Source organism: Triticum aestivum, chromosome 4D (genome assembly GCF_018294505.1).
Source record: "Triticum aestivum cultivar Chinese Spring chromosome 4D, IWGSC CS RefSeq v2.1, whole genome shotgun sequence".
Taxonomy (NCBI): Eukaryota; Viridiplantae; Streptophyta; class Magnoliopsida; order Poales; family Poaceae; genus Triticum; species Triticum aestivum.
The window spans coordinates 166449291-166470800 of record NC_057805.1 but is presented as its reverse complement, the minus strand read 5'-3'; the positions used below and the strand labels follow the sequence as shown (position 1 = coordinate 166470800).

Here is a 21510-nt window from a genome sequence, read left to right as displayed (position 1 = left end):
CATCTTTGCACTCCTCTCGCCACCAACTTAAGAAGTGGGCGCGTGAGGTCAATATGGCAGAGCCGGCGGCAAATGCTCGGGAACCACTCAAATGGTCCCGCACGCCCATCATCTTTGGCATTGAGGATCATCCAGACCACACCACTACAGTCGAATGCTTGCCGTTGTTGGTTTCACCAACAATACACAACCTCAAGGTCACAAAGATGCTAGTTGACGGTGGGGCAGGATTGAATTTAGTTTCTCCTGACATGATTTAGAACCTCCAAATTCCTGATGAGGACCTCAAAAGGACTGGCATATTCCAAGGGATCAACCAAGGAAGAAGCCAACCTAAGGGAAAGACTACATTGTCGATGACGTTTGGCGGGGAATGATGTCGCTTGAAGCTACATTGGTATTTCCCCAAAGAGGAAAGGATGATGCAGCACAACGGCGGTAGGTATTTCCCTCAGATATGAAACCAACATTATTGAACCAGTAGGAGAACCAAGCAACACAATATAAACAACCCCTGCACACAGATAACAAATCCTCGCAACCTGACATGTTAAAGCGGTTGTCAATCCCTTCCGGGGTACGACGCCTCAAATGGCGAACGGACATGAGATAAATTTGTAGTACATTGATAGATCGAATGCCAAATAAAATGAATAGAAATAAAACGCGGCAAGGTATTTTTGTATTTTTTGTTTAGTAGATCCGAAAATAAATGCAAGGAAAAAGTAGATCGCAAAGGCAAATATATGAGAAAGAGACCCGGGGCCGTAGGTTTCACTAGTGGCTTCTCTCGAGAAAAATAGGAAACGGTGGGTGAACAAATTACTATTGGGCAATTGATAGAACTTCAAATACTCGTGACGATATCTAGGTAATGATAATTATATAGGCATCACGTCCAAGATTAGTAGACCGACTCCTGCCTGCATTTACTACTATTACTCCACACATCGACCGCTATCCAACATGCATATAGTGTATTAAGTTCATCGAAAAACGGAGTAATGCAATAAGAACGATGACATGATGTAGACAAGATAAATCTATGTAGAGATAGACCCCAACATTTTATCCTTAGTAGCAACGATAAGTACGTGTCGGTTCCCCTTCTGTCACTGGGATCAAGCACCGTAAGAATGAACCCACTACAAAGCACCTCTTCCCATTGCAAGATAAATAGATCAAGTTGGCCAAACAAAACCCAAATATCGGAGAAGAAATACGAGGCTATAAGAGATCATGCATAAAAGAGATCAAAGAAACTCAAATACTTTCATGGATATAAAAAGGAAGATCTGATCATAAACTCAAAGTTCATCGATCCCAACAAACACACCGCAAAAGAGTTACATCATATGCATCTCCAAGAGACTGTTGTATTCAGAATTCAGAGAGAGAGAGAGAGGTGAACCCCATCCGAGATGGGGTCTAGATTGGATTTGGTGGTTCTGGACTCTGCGGCGGCTGGATGAATATTTCGTTGACTCCCCTAGGGTTTCTGGGATATTGGGGTATTTACCGAGCAAAGAGGCGGTCCCGGGGGCACCTGAGGTGGGCACAACCCACCAGGGCGCGCTTGGGCCTCTTGGCGTGCCCTGGTGGGTTGTGCCCCCCTCGGGGCACCCCCAGGCGCAGCCAGGGCCCATTTCGTTCCTTCTGGTCCATAAAAAATCTTCGTGGAGTTTTGTTGCGTTTGGACTCCGTCTGATATTGATTTCCTGCGGTGTATAAAACATGCAAAAAACAGGAACTGGCACTTGGCACTATGTCAATAGGTTAGTACCAAAAATGATATAAAATGACTATAAAATGATTATAAACATCCAAGATTGATAATATAACAGCATGGAACACGCAAAAATTATAGATACGTTGGAGACGTATCAGGGAACTGAATTACAGGACTGAGAAAGTTGTGTTTGATGTTGTCAAGCTTCCCCTGCCATTCAACGGGATCCTTGGTCGTCCAGCTTTGGCCAAGTTCATGGCGGCATCCCATTACGCATATAACACCTTGAAGATGTCGGGGCCAATAGGAGTCATTTCCATCCCGTCAGATAAGAGGGATGCAGTGGTATGTGTCGATAAGATGTACAGAGAATGGGTAGCAGCAGAGGCCATCGTGGCATCGACTCCCGCCAAGGAAGGAAAGAAGGGTAAGAAAACTAGCAAGGACACAGACAAGGACCCTGGGAAGCGTGCCTCTTTGGAGTGCACTGCGACCGGCAGCGACTTGCCGGAAGGTTTCACTAGCAAGAAACACAAGGCTGCTCGCCCTTCTGGCAAGGCAGGATGGCACTAATGGTACCTTTACCATTAGTGCCACCCTTGATGACAAATAGGAAAGCGCGCTCGTTGCCTTCCTGCAGGCGCATGTCGATGTGTTTGCATGGCAACCATGTGACATCACCGGTGTTCCCAGGGAGGTAATCGAGCACCACCTTGTGGTCTGCCCTCATGCCCACCCTGTCAAGCAGAAGGTCGGAAAGCAAGGCTTAGAGCGGTAGCAGTTAATCGCTATCGCAGGAAACCACGGCCACCTATGGGACCAAGAGTCCCTTGCTGGTTCGGCGGGAGGATGGCACGTTGCACAAAAGCAGAGGAGCGTGAGACAGCACGGCAGAGATCACACGGGCAGTCTTTACCCAGGTCTGGGCCGCCGTGAGGAGTAACACCCTACTCCTGCTTTGGTGGATTGATGGTGGAAAAAGTGGCGGTGAGTGCAACACTCTTGCCCGGCAGGGTTGGCCTGGGCAAAACGGCTACGCGCGTATGAATCTGTGAGGGGGTGGATTTCCTAACCCTTTCTACGGTTGCCTTGGGCCTCCTTTTATAGATAAAGGGGTCACCACAGTGGCAAATCAGTCATTATGCACTCATTACATAGCAAAATAGTGCTATCGTACCTAACTCTGCAGGCTGACAGGCTGACAGGGCTATTTTGCCAGCTTCGCGCCTGCTCGCTCGACACGTCGCAGGACGGGTGTTGTCTGGAGGTATTTCTTGTAGGAAGTGGCTACCATGTGGCGAATACTAGCCACTTAGTCACCTTGGAGCTTGACACCGCATCGATCGACGACGTGCGTCGTGATGAGGTGGTGTGGTGACGTGGTTTTGCCTCCGTAAGCCCCGGCAGGCCTGCCGGGGCGTCCCGAAGGCTTGCTTCTGGGGGTAACCCCATCCTCGCCAGGTTTGCCTGCCTGGCAAGAGAGGTCTCGTCCTTCGCAGTATCTTGCCTCTCTGGCTACTCCTGGTCTTCTTGCGCTGCATGTTGGTCCTTCGTAGAACTGATTCCTTGTGCTTTGATCTGAGCTTGTTGATGTGGTCTTGATCTCGCACATGTGCACAGTCTGGGCAACGGACCCAGGGTTTGTTGCGACGATAGAAGCCCCCGGGCCTGCCCCGACCGCGCTGCCGGACGTAGTCAGGGTAGGCCCTAATAAGTGCACAGGCAGGGGCGTGGAAGAGGATGGCCCTTGAGATCTTCTGTGCTTCTTAATTAATCTTGAATCCGGGCCAGTTTCCGGTTTTCCTGTGTGTCGTGTAAAGCCAATCGTCGTGGGGCCACACTTATAATGGCCTCTGAATGACTTTAATGCACGGGAGAGAAACTGCCAATTCACTCTTCCCACCACACCATTATCCTCGGCCACGTATGCCACATGCATCGCGCGGGGTAGGTAACAGAGGTGCGTGGTGCGGGAGAGCGTCAAGGCAGGGGGCCGACCTTCTTGAATTGGTGGAGGAGGGCGGCGGTTACCCGTTGAAGGATCAACTCTCTCTTCCTCGGCCCGCCTATAAAAGGAGGGGTGGAGGAAGAGCAGAGGCATCCGTCCTTGCATCTCTTCTCCTCCATCTACTTTCTGCTGGTTATGTTGAGAAGGAGAACCCGGGGGTCAGGCCCTGCCCTATCTTAGAGCTTCGTATGGACTTTAGGAGGGTGCTTGGGCGGCGCAGCGGTAGCATTGGAGGTGGCGACTCTGGTGCGCTCGTCGCCGGGTCGCCCGTAGCTCCAAATTTAGTTAGAGGTGACACGAACGACACCATGTCGTGGCCCATAATGTACACAGGGCATGGTAATCGGTCGTGGGCCATTCCTCCTCCTCTCGCGGTGTCAAGGAGGGGTTGCAGAACGGGCTCGCCATCAGCAAGGGCGAACCTGATCTCCCCGATGTCGTTCGCTTCATCGTGCAGGAGGGCTCTTTGCTCCCATACACGTCTCCCGGACATGCGGTGATTTCTGATGTCAGGGCTGCTGGGGACGACAATGCTCTATGTGGTATTTCTCGGAGAGCATTGTGTCCGACGTGGCTGTCATGCGGTGGTCTTCGGATGGCCGTGATATGGAAGGCGGCGGCAACCCACGACGCGTCAAGAACGGGGATGACCATTCCGATGAGTCGTGTTTGCCGGTGACTCCGTTTCTCCCTTTCGGGCCTCCGACAGCGTCACCATCCGCACTTGCCCTCCGGTTTCTTCCTCCTTGCTGGGAAACGGTGCCACCCTGATCCTGGGGAGGCGATGAATCCCAGCCAGGTCTTCCCTTTGCCCTCTTCGCCTCTTCCTGTAGGAGATGGACAAGGGCAAAGGCATCACAGATTCATGGGGCACTTATCTTTTTTCAATCTTAAATTTGTAGGCACTTGCTAAATTTTAGTTCAAATAATGTAATCTCTTGAGTCCATGTTTGTGTCCTGTAAGGTCTGTACTTGTTTGATTTGCATGTTAATGAAAAAGATGAACCTTGCCAAGGGACTCATGCACGTGTATGTCCATGTAGAGGTGGGATGCCTCTTTATTTTAGATAAACGAGTTTCCCCCGGCAAGCTATCCTGCCGGTACCCTCTATTTTGTTTTCGGAGAACTAAGCCTACCGGGCACAATTGCGAAGGGGGACAAGCCCCCCGCTAACCTTTTTTCAGCAAAGGCCACTACGACCATCCCTGACCGAAGCAACGTTCGAGTCGAGGGATTGGTGCACCTAAGTTTCAAAAAAGTGGCGAGGTTTTCTTATGCACAAGTTTTCGCTTACAGGACACATATGGACAAGAGATAGAACTAATCTGTTTGGCTTGCCGGAGTTCACAGTGTTGGTTCATCTTTCCATCTTCCCTCAGAGGCCAAGTTCTCGACAGGAATCTGCAGTTTTATGCAGATGGAAATGATGCAAGATGCGATCTAATCTACATGAGTATGCAATGCTCATGAAATGCTTATGCAATGCATGCGATATGATCATGCAATGCTGATGATATGCTTATGCATGCATGCAACTTGTCAGGGGCCCCAACGCTTCATTCATTTCTCTGTTGCTCAGGGTCTGCGCCTGGCTTTGTACAAGGGGTTACATGCAACTAAGGCAAGGCCTATACAAAAGGGTGGCTGCCGGGCAGGGCCCGACATCCGCGCCTTACGGGTTGAACATGCGGAGATGCTCAATATTCCATGAGTTTTGCAATTGAATGCCATCTCCAGTCTCCAGACGGACTACGCCAGGTCCGGTGACTTGAACTACCCGGTAAGGGCCTTCCCACTTTGGCGTCAACTAGTTTGTACCCTTGGCGGACTGAACGCGCCTAAGGACAAGGTCGCCTTCCTCAAAACACCGAGCATGAATCATGTGGCTATGATAGCGACACAGGGCTTGTTCATAGCGTGCAGCACGCGTAACAGCCCAGAGATGGTTCTCCTCGAGAAGCACAGCGTCGTCACGCCAGTGCTGATCTTGCGCTACTTCATCGTAGGCAAGCACTCGAGGCGATCCGTAAATGAGTTTTGTGGGGATAACTACTTCTGCCCCGTAAACGAGGGAGAAGGGAGTCTGCCTGGTAGCTCGATTTGGTGTCGTTCTGAGGGACCAGAGAACTACCGACAGCTCATCGATCTATCGTCTGCCGCACTTCTGCATCGTATCAAATGTTCTCGTCTTGAGTCCTCGCAATAGTTCAGCGTTCGCCCTCTCAGCTTGTCCATTGCTTCTGGGATGTGTCACATAAGCGAATGAGATCTTGCTTCCGAGGGCATGAACATATTGCATGAAGGCACAACTCGTGAACTGGGTGTCGTTGTCGGTGATGATCCGTGCAGGGACCCCGAAGCGGCACACCAATCCTTTCAAGAACTTGATAGTTGACTGAGCAGTCACCTTTCTCACGGCATCTACTTCCGACCACTTTGTAAACTTCTCGATGGCACGAACAAGTATTCAAAGCCCCCGACAGCTCGGGGGAAAGGGCCGAGGATATCGAGCCCCCAGACCGAAAACGGCCATGACACGAAAAATTGCCTGAAGCGCTTGTGCAGGAAGATGCATGTTCTCGGAATGGAACTAGCAGGCCACACTTTGTGACTAGCTCGACCGCATCTTGGAGGGCTATGGGCCAATAGAATCCTTGCTGGAATGCTTTCCCAACTAATGCCCTTGATCCAATGTGGGAGACGCACATGCCTTTGTGTATCTCTGCCAGCAGTTCCTTTCCTTCTTCCCGACAGATGCACTTCAATTTCACACCATTGGGCCTTCTTCTGTATAGAGTGTCATCGACAAACTGATACATACTGGCCCTCCAGGCCACTCTTTTAGCTTCCTCCCGCTCATCGGGAAGTTCTCCAGTTTGATGGAAATGGACTATCTGCCTTGCCCAAGTTGGAGCCTGGGGCTTGGCAACAAGGACTAGCGGCACCTCCTCATCTACGGGAGCACATTTCCTGACCGCGGGGACCAGTGGCCCAGCAGGAGAGCGCAGCCCGGCAGTCGATGGGGCGTTGTTTCCGGCAAGGTCCCTACCAGGAGCCCCGGGAGGCTCTACCGGGAGAGGCTTACTGGAGTCCAACTTCCTCTTCTTTCTGGCCATTGTTGCTGGGGATACGGAGGGCTGAGTAAGATGGAGAACAAAAGTTCCTAGTTTCACAGGAAGTTTTTGCGCAGCACACTTTGTCAGGTGATCAGCTATGATGTTTTCCGCACGGGGTACATGCTCTGTTTGCAGCCTGTCAAAGTGCTCCTCTAATATTCTCACTTCCTCATCGTATGCCTCCATCAATGGACTTTGGTAATCCTTGTTGACTTGTGTCACCACAAGTTGTGAGTCTCCTCGAATGATCAGCTTCTTAATTCCCAATTCTGTGGCGATCCAGAGCCCGGCAAGGAACCCTACATACTCTGATGTATTGTTGGTTGCCTCTTCTCTGGGAAAATGCATCTGGACGACGTACTTCAAATGCTCTCCCGTGGGAGCAACAAGAAGCACACCATCCACTGCACCTTGCAGGGAGAAGGCACCATCGAAATACATGATCCATTCTTGGGGCGCCTCCTTGCCAGGGGTAACTGTTTCAATACTTCCTCCTCAGGGGCTGGCGTCCATTCTGCAATAAACTCTGCCAATGCCCTGCTCTGAAGCGTTGATGTCCTCTTAAATTTCAGGCCAAAGCTGGACAACTCCAAAGCCCACTCCACTATTCTGTCAGTAGCCTCAGGGTTTCGGAGTACACTACACCATGCAGTAGATTTCCCTACCGATGTGTGTTGGGAAAAGTCAATTTTGCCAACAGACTGTGGGTCGAGAAAACTTCTATCTAACTGTTGGTCGGTAATACTGATGTAATGTATCCAACCGTGGGTCGGCAATACTTGGATGTTTCACATTGGACTATCGGTCGGGAAAGCTTATATCTCCATCAGACTGTTGGTCGGGGATTAATGCCGACCGACTGTTCATCGCCAATTGGGCCGGCCCGTCTTTGCGCGCGCGGGCCAAAAACTTAGCGCCAAGCCTCCTTCCTATTTTTCCATTCGGCCTTCGATAGGTGCCACAACCAAATCCAAATCCCAAAAACCTAAATCCTCTCACGCACTCCCTCCGCCGCCGCCCGCACGCCGCCGACCGCCCGCCATCTCCACCACGCCGTCACCTGTCTCCTTCATCCTCCTGCACCCCCACTGCTTAGGCGCCGAACACTAGTAACCCTGCGCTGGAGTTCAGGGAGAGGCCAAGGCGCGGTGGTGGACGCCGCCATCCCCCTCAGATCCGGGGCTGAGAGAGGGAGGGAGGGAGGGAGGGAGGGAGAGGTGGGTCACCTGCGAGAGAGAGCACTCGCGCCCTCGCTCGTCAGTCGTCACCCAGGGGCCGCCACCACCGCCACCACGCCATGGGCTTCCTCCGATCTGCGCTCGCCGGTTCGTTTGAAGAAGGATCCGGTCGTTGACTGCTGGTGATTCCCCTCCCACCGGTGGTGTGTGTTCTTTTCACTCTCCTCTCCCTCTCCACCCATCCCCAGCCATTAGTTGATTTATTTGCTTTTCCCTTTTCCGTTCAGATCAGCCATGACTTGGAATAGTACTTCTATCCAGCAAGCATCGTTTTGGATGTGAGCTCGAGCTCAAGCAACAAGCAGAGCATCAAAAACAGGGGCTCTATCTGCTAATGGGGTAGCCGGCAATGCAGTCTAAGAGGTACATCTCGTGTGATTTCTGGATATGAGAACTTGAGAAGAACAAGCTTGATGCTATTACTGAAAAAAAGAATCTATGCTACAGGTATTCCTTTCAGTAGTGTTGCAGGAAACCTTAATTAGCTACTATTTTTTATGAACTGGTTGTGATTGAATTGTGAACTTCAGAGCTTGTGAGTTGTAGGTTGTGATGTTTGAACCCTTGCCAGACTATCATATTATGCTATGTGTGCCTGAAGGTCAATACAAGGGTATTCATCACATGAAAATTCATTACTTTATATATATATCGAAAAATGTATCCACATATCTGTGCTTTGAGACGAGGGACAACCCTAAGAACTAGCTTCAGGTTCCACAAAAAGTCCAAATAATCATACTACTGTTTCAGACTTCTATTTAAGCATTGTAGAATTCTGGCAAACATAAGACTATATTAAACTTAGTTCAGTTTTTCTGGAATGAAGATAAAATACATATCTAGCAGTTTGTATTTATTCAGTCATGCTTCTATAGATTTTACAGTTTAATTTTCTCTTTAAATTTGATTCAGTAGTTCTGTAACTTCCAGAATAGTTCATGTATCCCATATTTTCCCAGGATTCTTCTTTGCATCCCATACACTTGGACGGAGTGGGAGGCCGCCGCAGCAATGCTGGACTCGGAGCCGAAGCCATCCCACGCCGCCAACAGCTTGCACCTCTTCGCGGAAATCACCACAAGTGTGATGTCTGTATAGAAAATCAGTATTTTCTTGGTTCATATCCTATCTGAAACTTGGAATGTTTATTGTTTGGCACAGCTTGACTTTCACAGTGGCCTGCATATTCTTCTGCTCACAAACAAGGCAAAACATGCACCATAGAATGCTGGGAGAACATAGATTTATTTTGCTCTTCGTACTTTTATTAGATAAGCCACATTGCAAGGAGAATATGGATTTATGTTCCTCTTCCTACTATTATAAGATAGGCCACATTCTTTTTGTTTCATTCATGCCTTTGTTGCTGACAGTATGGTTGTGTAAATTCAACATTGATTTTTAATGTTAGTACATGATTTACACAAAACTGGTATTCATATTACTTGAGATGTTGCAGGTACTGACAGTGTGATGCCTTCAGAATTGGCTCTCAAAACTTTCAACCAAGATTAGAGCTAGCGTACAGTTTGCAGTTTATAGTCATACTCATACTCAATGAGTCCCTACCTCGGCTTCTGGGCAAGATATTCTTTACTTTTAGGTAAGCTCTAATTTGTAAAGCATTATTGCAGCTTTTAGAAACTCTGAATCTCAGATTTATTGAGATATCGAAATCCCAGTTTGAGATTCATCGAGATAAGGAGATCTTATTCGACCATGTAATTTAAATCTTATTCCAATGAGTTTTGTTGATCGTCGTTTTTAACAATATTACTCAACTTATGGTCACTTCCCTTTGTTTAGTTCAGCGCCATTCTTTTCTCTTATTCGTTTTGGTGAAAAGAAATCTCCTATGTGCTCCTTTTGTAAGGATGCATGCTGACGTGTGCACATCGTTTCTAGCTTGTTTTGGTGCATCTTTTATCCTGCTTCAGCTGGTTAGCCTGAATCCTTGTTTCTCCTGTTTCGGTTGATTAGCAACCACTATTGTTCAGGAATTTTGAGTGGCGCACATCCTGGTCTGGTGAGAGGCAAGCCGACGAGCGGACATCATTTGTCAAGGTTTGTGCACATTGAAAACTCTTGCTGCGGATAGGAATGATGTTCATCGCAACTGATGTAGCTTCTTAATATGCGTACTATATTAGATTGATCCTTTTGAATTAAGTTGATGTAAAATTATTTATTGAACCCAAGGTTGGTAATGCTACTAATTTGAATGCTAAAATTATTCAGGTAACTGTAGTTAGTGGATAAGCAGGTCCCTTTAAAAAGAAGGTTGGGTTTTCTTATTAGTTTTTGACAATTTTGCAATGAGAATGGTTTCACAAACTATAGACTGTTCAGAATGAGATGCTGGCAGTAACACAAATGCAAAAGAATCAATGATTTATATATTACAGAATTAATTTATAAACACAAATAGATGCTTCAAACTCTTCTGCTACCTCAAGATCATGCACACTCCAATTTTTTCCCCTATGCCAATAGAGTAATTTATCTTATTTTTAAAGAGAAGAAACAAATGCCTTTGCTGACCTATCAACTCCTTATGGAGATGGTGGGCCGGCTGGGGTGATCTCTGTTGGCGCTGCCTCTCGCAGCACCTCTTCTTCCTCTCACATCTCTCTTGTGGTTTCTATCTTCTCTCAATAACACAAGGACACACACAAAAACACTTAACCATGGAGAAAACTAACTTTGCCTTGTCTCCTGGTGAAAAGCACATATGCTTCATTTTTCCTCGAGCCCTCTCAGCCTCTTTTCTCTTTTCTCATTGTAACTTATATATACATAGGGAGCTAACCTTCACGCACCACTCAGGCGCCACATCCGGCCACTAACGTCACGTCTAGGCACTAACTCACGCCCACTCACACAACTAACTCCATGCACTTAGTAATCCCTACATGCATGCATGTCCACTTGCGCAGCTCCACTCAACGGCCACACACCTGGTCAGCAGCCATGCAGCTAACAAACAAACTAACTTGCCTATTCTCCTCTAGCTGATATTTGTCCAGCCATTCCAGTTGTCAAGCGCCTTGCCGCTTCACAGGGCGTGGTGCATCGCACAGCACCGCGGCTTCACGCCGCCATCGGCATCTCACCATGCGTGCCGCATTGCACGGCAGCCCGGTATCTCACCTCCTCCGCCCACTCGATTTAAGCTTCGACAACTATATTCTCGTAGACCATCTATGTTACATGCATAACGAAAGCAAAATAAGTACGCGGAGACAAAATATCGAGATTAGTGCTAACAATCTCAACTGAGGATCAACGTTACTGTTAACACATGATTATTGAATTCTCTGTATTTATTACTATTTATATTTTTGAGAATGCGATGATCCTGTATGTTGATTTTGGTACTGTAGTATAGTTTCTAAGAGTGTATTATAATTGCGAATTGATTAACTTTTGCAGGAAGCAAACAGAACGACTACACTCACAAGGAACCATGAAGCCAACGATCCACGTCAACTAGATGTTTTAGCTTTCATTTTGTACAACTGATGTCTCATACTTGCATCTTTTGGCTGTCCTTTTGTAAACCTGATGTATGGTGTCTCAGTGGTTTTGTTTAGAACAGATTGGAATGTATGTATGTGCCAATTACTTAATGGAATAAAAAATGTTTGATGGTCCCGATGTGAGCCTGATGTATGGTGTTTGGGTGATTATGCTTAGAGCACATTAACTATATGTATGTGACAATCAGTACCATATGTTAATTGAAGTTGTGGTTGGCTAAACAAAATGCTAATGAACTGTTGTTCGGCAAAAGAAAACCCCATCTGATTGTTGGTTGGCAAAAGAAACCTCGTCCGGTAGTCGGTTGGGAAAGCCTAATGCTAGGCCCAACAGAATGTTGGATGGGAAAGAATACCCTATCCAATAGTCGGTCGGGAAAGGCCTGTAGCTGCCCCAACAGATTGTTGGTCGGGAAAGGCCCATGGTAGGCCCAACAGGCTGTTGGTCGGGAAAGATATTCCATAGCCATGAAGCAGTCGGTCAGGAAAGCTATGTTGGTCGGGAAAGGGTTTTCCCGTCTGGACTTTCCCCAACAGACAATGTTGGTCGGCAATAGTTTTTCCCGACCGACTGTTTGTTGGAACAAGTTGTATTCCCCACCAACCTGGTTGTTGGGGATGTAGTGTTGTGGTGTAGTGGTATCCTTTGCAACGGGAAGCGGGTGACAACCGGATTCCTTACAGGTGTCCTTATTTTCCTTCTTCTTTCCACTGTTTTCCTTGGCGGGAACTGCTGCCGCCGTGGCCTCTGCTGCGACTGCGTCCCGGTACATCTTATCCATGCAAATGATTGTCTTTCTAATATGACGGAATGGAAATGACTCCTACCGGCCCTGGCACCTTCAAGGTGTTGTAGGCATAGTGGGATGCCGCCATGAATTTTGCTAGAGCTGGGCGTCCAAGAATCCCATTGTACGGCAGGGGGAGGTCGACAACATCAAATACAACCTGCTCGGTCCGATAGTTTAGTTCTCCCCCAAACATCACTGGCAACGTGATCTTTCCCTGAGGATGACTCCTTCTAGGATTAATTCCTTGAAACGTGTATGTGACCTTTAGTTCTTCCTCTGATATCTGAAGCTTGCTGATTGTCGGTGCAACAAGCCCTTGGTCTGTTGCCCAGACTGTGCACAGGCACAAGAGCAAGATTGAAGCACCAGCCCAAGTCAGAGATCAAAGAACCAAGAGATTTGAAGAACCAGCATGCAGCCCAGAGAAACCAAGATCAACCTGGAGAAGCACAGTATCGACAAGAGAAGGGCCTCCCTTTCCGAGCAGGCGAGCCTGGAAAGGGGCCAGGCCACCCCTAGAAGCAGGCGCTCGAGGCGCCCCAGTAGGGCCTGCCGGGGCTCGCGGAGGCAAAACCACCTGACCAACCAGTCAAGCACGACCCACGTCGTCGATCAATGCGGTGTCAAGCCGCAAGGCGATTAAGTGGCAGCCATTCACCACATGGCAGCCATTTCCTACAGAAGAAATCAAGAGGTGACACCCGTCCTGTGACGTGTCAAGAGAACAGGTGCGGAGCTGGAAAGATAGCCCGGCAAGCCTTGTCGGGCAACCAGGGATGTGACACTAAGCGATGCATTTAATGCGCCCTGTCATCCCACAGAGGTAGGTATGATGGCAATTTTTGCTATCATATTAGTGTGTAATGACTACTTTGCCATTGTGGTGACCCCTTGATCTATAAAAGGAGGCCCATGGCACCTGTAGGAGGTGGTTGTCGTAGTCGCTACTGCCCTAAGGCAACCCCTGCCGGGCAAGTGTACTATGCTTCACCTCATCCATTCCACCATCAATCCACCAAAGCAGGAGTAGGGTTTTACGCCTCACGGCGGCCCGAACCTAGGTAAATTGCTTCTGTGCTCTCTGTCGTGCTGCCGTATGCTGGTCTGTTCTTTGTGCAACGCGAGGTCCCCCTGCCGAACCAGCAAGGGGCCTCCCGGTCCCATAGGTGGCCGCGGATATCCCGCGACACCGATAACCTTTGGAGACATAAGATTCACCCGGCCCCGCCGTCAACCAACATCTTTGTGACTTTGAGGTTGCGAATCATTGGTCAGACCAACAATGGCAAGCATCCTACTGCGGTGGTGCGGTTAGGATGGTCCTCTTCGTCCAAAATGATGGGCGTGCATGACCACTAGAGCGTCTTCCGAGACTCTGCCGCTGGTTCCACGGCATTGACCTCACACGCCCACCGTTTAAGTTGGCGACGAGAGGAGTGTAGAGATGCACCCCCGTCAATGCACAGGGCGTCCGTGGCCTTCTGGAATTCCTGCTCGCTGGTTTCCTCTTCATCCCCTCCATCACTCTCATCATTGCTAACTTCCTTTCCTCGGCCTCTGGCGGATTTTCCTTGGTTCCGAAAAGCCTTGCCGGCACGATTTGCTTCACCGCCCCGGCTCTTCCCGCCAGTGCCATTCTGACCTTTTTCCTTATCTCGCTTCTCATATTCAGCCCTCTGCCTCTTGACGAGCTACTCAACCTGATGACACTCTTGAAGATCATGGCCTTTGGTCCGATGGATTTCGCAGTACGGTCCATCGCCTTTACCAGCCCTCTCGGTAGCCGCAGCCTCCCGCCAGTCAGCGCATGTGGCTGCTTCCTTGCGGGGTTTTCGACCTTAGCCTCCTTGACGGTACTAGGCGTGCCCGATCCTTCGACGGTCATCACTGTCTTATCCTTGTGCATCTTGTTGCGCTTCTTGCTCTTCTTCTTCTGACTGGTGGACTCATCATCATCCTCCGAGTCAATGTCGATGCAATCTTCCTCTCCAGGGAGTTTTCTTCCCTCCTCCATCCGAGCACACTTGTCCACCAAAGTGTAAAGCTCCTTCACATTCTTAGGCAGCCGCACATTCATTTTAGAACATATCCTGCAGTTGCACACATTGGAATGGAAGGCAGCTATCACAGCCGCTGGATGGATATTTAGGATATTCCTGTGGATACTGCTGAATCTCTGCAAATACTTGCGGAGAGTTTCTCCTTCTTTATGTTGGAGAAGCTGCAAATCGTTGGGTCGTCCTGGTTCTTGATGGCCGCCCATGAAGGCACCAATGAACTCATGGCACAGGTCAGCCCATGACGAAATGGAGTTCTCTGGCAGGTGCATCAGCCAAGACCTCACATTGGACTTGAGTGCCAAAGGTAAGTAGTTGGCAAACACCTTCTCATCTCTTCCTCCGACGGCTTGAATAGCGATGGTGTAGATGCTCAAGAACTCTGCCGGGTTCAGCCTTCCATCATACTTCTTGGGTATCTCTGGCTTGAACGTGCGAACGGATGGCCAATGGACTTACCGCAGCTCACGAGTAAAGGGAAGGCACCCAACCTCAAAAGGTAGGCACCCACCATCCTCGAGCGCAGGCTCGTCGACGTTAGGACCATCACACCCATGGGTTCGACGATGGTCATCGCGGCGTTGCTCGATGACAACGCGCGCGTCTCCCCTCCGTCTGTCCTCCGAGGCTTGCCGTTGGCCTGGACGTGCTCAAGGGTTAGAAGAGGCCATCGAGACGTCATCGGGTTCTTGATTCTGCCGTGCCCGCGCTAGCTGCCATGGTGGGGATTGCATAGTGGGGGTGGCCCCTTCTATATGGCCAGCAGCGCGGGCCGTTATCGTTGCTTGGGGAGGCCGTGGCGGGCCAGCTCGCTGTGAGCCCCCAACCTCAGCGAAACCAATCAGACTCTGAATGGTGGCTCTCCACTCATCCATCTGATCAGCCGCTGGCGGGAACCTTAACAGCAGCTGGGCCCGTGCCATGGACTCCGTAGCAGTGCTTGGCATTGGTGATGATGATGTAGATCGTACTGTTGCCCGACTTTTGACGGTGCTGGTGGCGATGGCGTCACGCCCTCGCTGTTGCGAGCCAGCCACTTGGATGGCACGATGATGTGGTGAAGGCGCTTGAGGGTCAGGAGCTCCATTGGGCATAGCGGCTGGGCGACCCGCCTTGGGGGAGGCGCGCGTGCTACGGTCGCACCCGTAGCAGGGGCGGCCAGAGGGCGGCGATTCGCCCCAGACCGGGGACCACCGCTGTGGCTGTGCCATTCGGTGAGGGGAAGAGGTATAGATGGGATAACCCCTTCGCTCGAAACCTCGTGGAGCATGACCACCAGGGTGTTGCTGAGGCTGCTCTCCTCCGGTGACTCCTGCTCCTGTTCGGGCCACAGGAGAGGTGGTGACGAGGCCGCCTGCACTGACCGCGTAGACTTGTGACCCTCACTAAATACCTGGTGGCGGTCTGCAACAAAGAGCATGACCTTCCAGCGGGGGGATGGCACATTGCACAAAGAGCAGAGGCACTACAAGAAATATGTCAACTTGTGACCCTCACTATTGGCCGCTGGAAGGTCATTGTTTTTCATTTGCGACCTTTTGGACCCAAAACAGAAGGTCAAAAACTGGCGGTCGTAAACTAAAATTAACGACCTTCTGTAAAAGGTCGTTGGTTCTTTGACCAAATTTTTGGTCACTAGCAGCCTCCCCAGGACACGTAGGATCCAGCGTGGCAAGCTGACGTGGATAAGAATCAGCCCGGTCCAATTCGGTGTTTATATGGGCCAAGCCCATTAATTCAGCCCATTTATATATTTTTTCCTATGAATTTTTTGTCAGCTTCATGGGCCAAGCCCAACAATTCGACCTTTTAATTTTCTGGGCCATGGCCCTTTTGCAGACCATTTCGTTAAGCCTTTTTGTTCATGTTTTCCAGAAATAAACAATGTTCCAGTCAACTATTATTAGGGCCATAGCCTTTTTAGAGCCCATATATTATTTGGTCCAATAGAATATTTGGTCTTTTTATTCACTGATTTCCAGTTTACACATTTGAACAGCAAACACTCAATAATTCTCTTGATTAAATGATTAAATTCAGAAATCATTCAGCCAACTACACACAACAACACATACAAGTTCGCATGCCCAACATCAACTAAACTTAGCACATACAAGAAAAAACAGATACACAAGCACATACAAGTGTGCTTACAAGCAAAAACAGATACACAAGCACCAAAACATGGTGCAACATCAACTAAAACTGTGTTGCGCATCTCCATGCCTCTTCTGATCTTCCGTCACAGCAGCAACAGCCTAAACAACATTAGATCCTAATCCAGATCACCAAAAAGAAACATTATTAAATGTTTAGAGACAATGCCATCAACATGAGGCGGTAATCCAACTTAACACGTTGTCGACATATTTTACATATGCAAATAACTAAGCTTATACTGTATAAGTTTAAGGTCCAAATGCAATATGAAATTGAATTGCCAAATAGTAGCATGGTACATTGGTACAAGTGCACGTCGTCAATGAACCCTTGAGCAAATGAAAATCTCAAGGCCAATTGCACAGAAACTAGAGCTTGTGGTAGCCAGAAAAGGCATGCGCACAAGCTGCACCAATTAAGAGGGGCGCATGATTCTAAATGAGTACAGCGCCAAGCTGCTCCTAACAATCTCAACACTTGTATTTTTGCTTGTTGCAATCTAAACTATATATCACCACAAGTTCTATGATGCATCCAAACTTGTGAAATTCGTGCATAGATTCAAGTATGATACTAAGTGAGCAGGTAGAATCACCCAAGCATGGAGGCAAGTGTCTCACCTGCGGCAACTGACCAGGAGCAAAGTTGAGCACGGCTGGGGCAGGAGCAGCTGGAGTAGCACGGCCGGCCTTGAGGTTCGGGGCATCCACAGCCTGCCTGGCATCGGGTGCCCAAAGCGAGGGGAGCATCGGGGCGTGCCTGCATGATGAAGGAAAGCAGCATCAGAGAGTTAAAGACTAAAGGACATGTGGTAGCAAAAGGAATATCAAACTGCTGTCATAACTTGACTGTGAAGTTAAGGAACCTCTTTACTCTTTACTTTGCAGAGAAGGGAGCATGTAGGTTCATGATAACTACTGTACTAGTAGAGAAGTGGTAAATTAGAAGATCCTCTGCACAATGAATGGGCAGATCCATCCTTGAACCCACTCTAATGTCTCGGAAAGATTAATCTCAAACAGCAACCAAATTCCAGAGTGCTCAGGCCCAAATTCTACAAGACGTCTAAAGTACAGTAATATACAGTACATCATAGCAAACCGACTGGACGAGTTTAGTTTAACAACCCACTAAACAATTCAGCAATAAGAGCATACAACTACAGCAAAACAGAGCATACTTCAGTTCTAATATGCACGACTGAAACTACTCCAATTTTGGTTTTAATATGTATACAACAACATCATTGACCACGGAGCATACGGCCACAGCAAAACAAGGGAGCAATTCAGGGAAAGGAATACTACAGTTGCTTGAGACATGTGCTACTCGCTCGAAAGTAATCGGCAACCAACGAGTCAATAAAAGTGTGCAGGTAGGTCACTCTACCCAGTGAGATTAATACACTACAATATCTAAGACAAGACCGCCACCGACATTAAACTGTACTATATTTCTGGATAGCAAACTAAATAGACGGCTGCTCTCAAACCATACATCCAAACGAAGCAAACAAGTACCCTACAGAAACCTTAGAACATGCTTTACAACTCATATGTAGAGGCCAACTTGAAATTATGAGCATAACAAACTCGTTTTTCAGTTAAAAGCTCGCTGCTCAAAACTATCAGGTAGTGCAGTTTTTTAACTGAACCAAATTCGGTTTACGGAACAGCCAGAGAAATCCAATTCTACGGGAGACATGATCATATTCCTAATCCCATCAGGATTGTATAGGGAAATTCTAAGCAGGGTACATACCTTTGTCTTATGTAATTAGAATTGTTGAGATGCAAGAAAGGGCAAAATAATCCACACTAACAGTCCAACTAATCAGCCCCATTGCTAACAAAACCTACAGGGACTAGGTTGCTCCAGTGTTATTGAAATAACTAAAATAACACAAGGAGTAGAGAGACAACAGACCGGGTGTTGGCCGATGGCCAGCAGCAGCCCGTGCTCCAACGACAGCGGCAACCACGACAACGCAAGGAACAGGGGAACAACAGGAACTAGATAACAACTTACACAGAGTCATTTGTTTGCTGACTAGAATGAAAACAGCCAACAACTCACAGTGAGGCATTTGTTATTATACTACAGGAACACAAGATGCAATAACTAAATCAGACGAAGACCAAACTATATAAGTTGTGTCAGTGACATTCGTCACAATCTCTACACCAAACACTGCACCGGTGGCAGAGCCTAAGGCAAGCAGACGGGGGGCGTCTGGTGGATCTGACGATGATGTAGAGGAGCACAACAGATGAAGAGAGGAAAAAGAGAGGGGATTTGGGCAGTGCGGATCGAATCAACCTTGCCCGCCGCCGGTGAGCTTGACCTGGACGCCCTTGTCGACGAACTTGGCCAGGTCGAGCGCCGTCTCGGTGCGCCCCGCCTGAGCAGAAACAAACAACACAAGACTCGCATCAAACAAACAGAATTAGAAAAACCACAGGGCCAGACGAACAATTATCACAGAGAACAAGATACCATGAGATGAATGATGGCACTCAAATTCTAATCTCACATAGATAAAATTCATTTCCATAGTAAATTAGTAACAGTACATCTTCACTTGGGTATATATAGTAAGTCAAGTTCGTTCTCATAAGCAAGTATTATCAGGTTACCCTTAACATGGCTGCTTAACTTATACTTAAATGTGAACAAACAGTACATATCAGAATCATGGATTTGATTTAAAGTGACAGCGCCCAGGATAATTGAACAGACAGGGATTTTTCCCCTTGAGAAAAATACAAGCAAGAACAACTTAGGAATCGAGGCCAGGTTTAAAATAAAATGCATACAGTACATCATAGATGTCATCGATGTTTTGTAGTATAAGATTGTTTGTTTCCTGTATCATCTCCATGCATTACAAGTAAGATTAATCTCTAGGTAGCAAGATTCAAGCACCTAATTACTTGCCTCTCCTTTCTCCTAAGAGTAACAAATCGAGCCGAATCGAGGAGCAACCGCGTGCTGGAACGGGCAATGGTATCCAGATTGCACAACAAGATATCCCCAAATGTAGGAACTGGCACTGTAACTGTGCGTGGCCTTTCCTCCTTTGGTGAGAACCTTCCGTTGGTGGAAACGAGGGAAGAAAAGCAGGGATCGGGGAGAGGAGGAACGGACCTGGAAGGTGAGGATGGAGGGCATCTCGGCGTGGACGCAGCGGGTGACCGAGGGCTACGCCAGCGCGCGCGCCCGGCGCGCCCGGCGCGTGAGATCGTAGTGGGAGGCCGCCCACACCGGATGGCCACCGGGCGCACCCCTCCACCCCCTCCCTCCTCGCTGGCCTCCGTGTCCTCGCCCTCGTCATCCTCCGCGGGCGGGAGGAGGGCGCAGCCGACCCCCGCAGCGACAACCCGCAGGAACAGCGCGCGGCGACAACCCAGCCCCTTATTTCCATTCCGCGGCGACCGGTGATGAGAAGAAGTCGGCGGTGCCGCCCCATGGCGCGCCGCTCGTGTTTCTCCTGTGGATGCGCGGCGGCAAAGATGGGCGGCAAATGTAAGGCAGAGGGAGGGGAGGGGAGGGTGCAGACCGGCGGCGAGCGGAGAGGGAGGCAGATCTGGATCTGGAGCGGCGGTGGGAGGCGGCTGCAAGGGATAGCGCTAGGGTTCGCATGCGGGGCTTCGTGGGGTGAGAGGGTGAGGGAGTTTTTTTGTTTGAGACAAAGATGGGGTGAGGAGAAAGGGCTATCGTCGGATCCGGGAGCATCCGACGGCATTGGAGGCACGATCCGCGTGACATGCCTATGGATCAATCAGAACCCAGTACACGTTATGACCATCTAAATTGGTCATAATCGACTAAAAATAAGGTATTGAATTATATAAACAGTTTTATGATATGAGAAATAAAAAAAAACATTCTCATTGTGTCAGCAAATCCGACGTACCTTTTAGGAAAACTAACAAACTTGGAATTGGAATAAGACAAATATCTTTAAAAAGTGTTATGAGAAATGAGTTTTTAGGAAAAAATTATTTTCTATTTTCGGAGTGACAAAATTCTTTTTTTGAGAAGAATCTACCAAATATTTGTTTCAAAATAGCACCACACCATTTCCAAAACTATTAGACATCATTTTATATACAGTTGACTAAATCTTAACATGTAAAATGTTTTCGATCCACCTCTCATCAAAAAGACAAGTTATGTTTCAAAAAAGAATCTACATGAGCATTCTTTTGTTTTTCTTCTATCTTTTCACATGAAAAATTAAAAAAATGATCTCATATTGTGCACAAGGGTGCATCTTGGAATTCCAAACAATGTTGCCTAAGGGAGTTTTCATTTTCTTTGCACGAAAAATTCATTTTCCATTTTTTGAGTGCCCGAAATGAGTTTTTTTGTGAAGGACCTACCATATATTTGTTGCAAAATTGGACCGAATCAATTTTCTAAAATACTAGGCCATATTTAATTCACAATTGACCAAATGGTTGGGTGTTAAAAGTTTTGATCCACCTTTGGTGAAAAAGACAAATTTCCGCCGATTCAGCTGGAAGCGGGTCAAATTTGAACTGCAGCTGCCTCATAGTTTGCTCTATATTTTTTCCAAAAATCATTTCTAGGTACATAAGTATCTATTTAATCAGAGAAACACCAAAAAATTCCAAGATTCAACCACTAGCTAGGAACGGTCAAGCCCGCCGTTTTGACTGCATTTCGAAACGGGCATAAAAAATTCAAAAAAAATCAAAAAATTGGGAAACCTTCGCATTGTGTCATTATATGTGAACAACTTTCCAGGAAAAATAATAAACTTGTAATATGGCAATCATTTTAAAAAAGTGTTCTCAGAAATGAGCTATCATGCGTGAAGATTCATGGCTTTCAAGCCAAAT

At 47.9% G+C, this 21510-nt stretch overlaps 1 long non-coding RNA gene across 4 annotated transcripts; it reads left to right on the top strand.

The window, feature by feature from the left end:
- The first annotated feature begins 7786 nt into the window (after positions 1-7786).
- On the top strand, positions 7787-11748 carry LOC123097048 (uncharacterized). 4 transcript variants are annotated; one of them, XR_006446895.1, is made up of 5 exons: positions 7787-8235; positions 8320-8539; positions 9055-9698; positions 10076-10159; positions 11528-11748. It is a non-coding gene; the product is annotated as an uncharacterized lncRNA (long non-coding RNA). The 4 variants fall into 4 exon arrangements; XR_006446897.1 differs by having other exon boundaries at positions 7788-8214; positions 8320-8455; XR_006446896.1 differs by having other exon boundaries at positions 7788-8235; positions 8325-8455.
- Positions 11749-21510: the final 9762 nt, after the last annotated feature.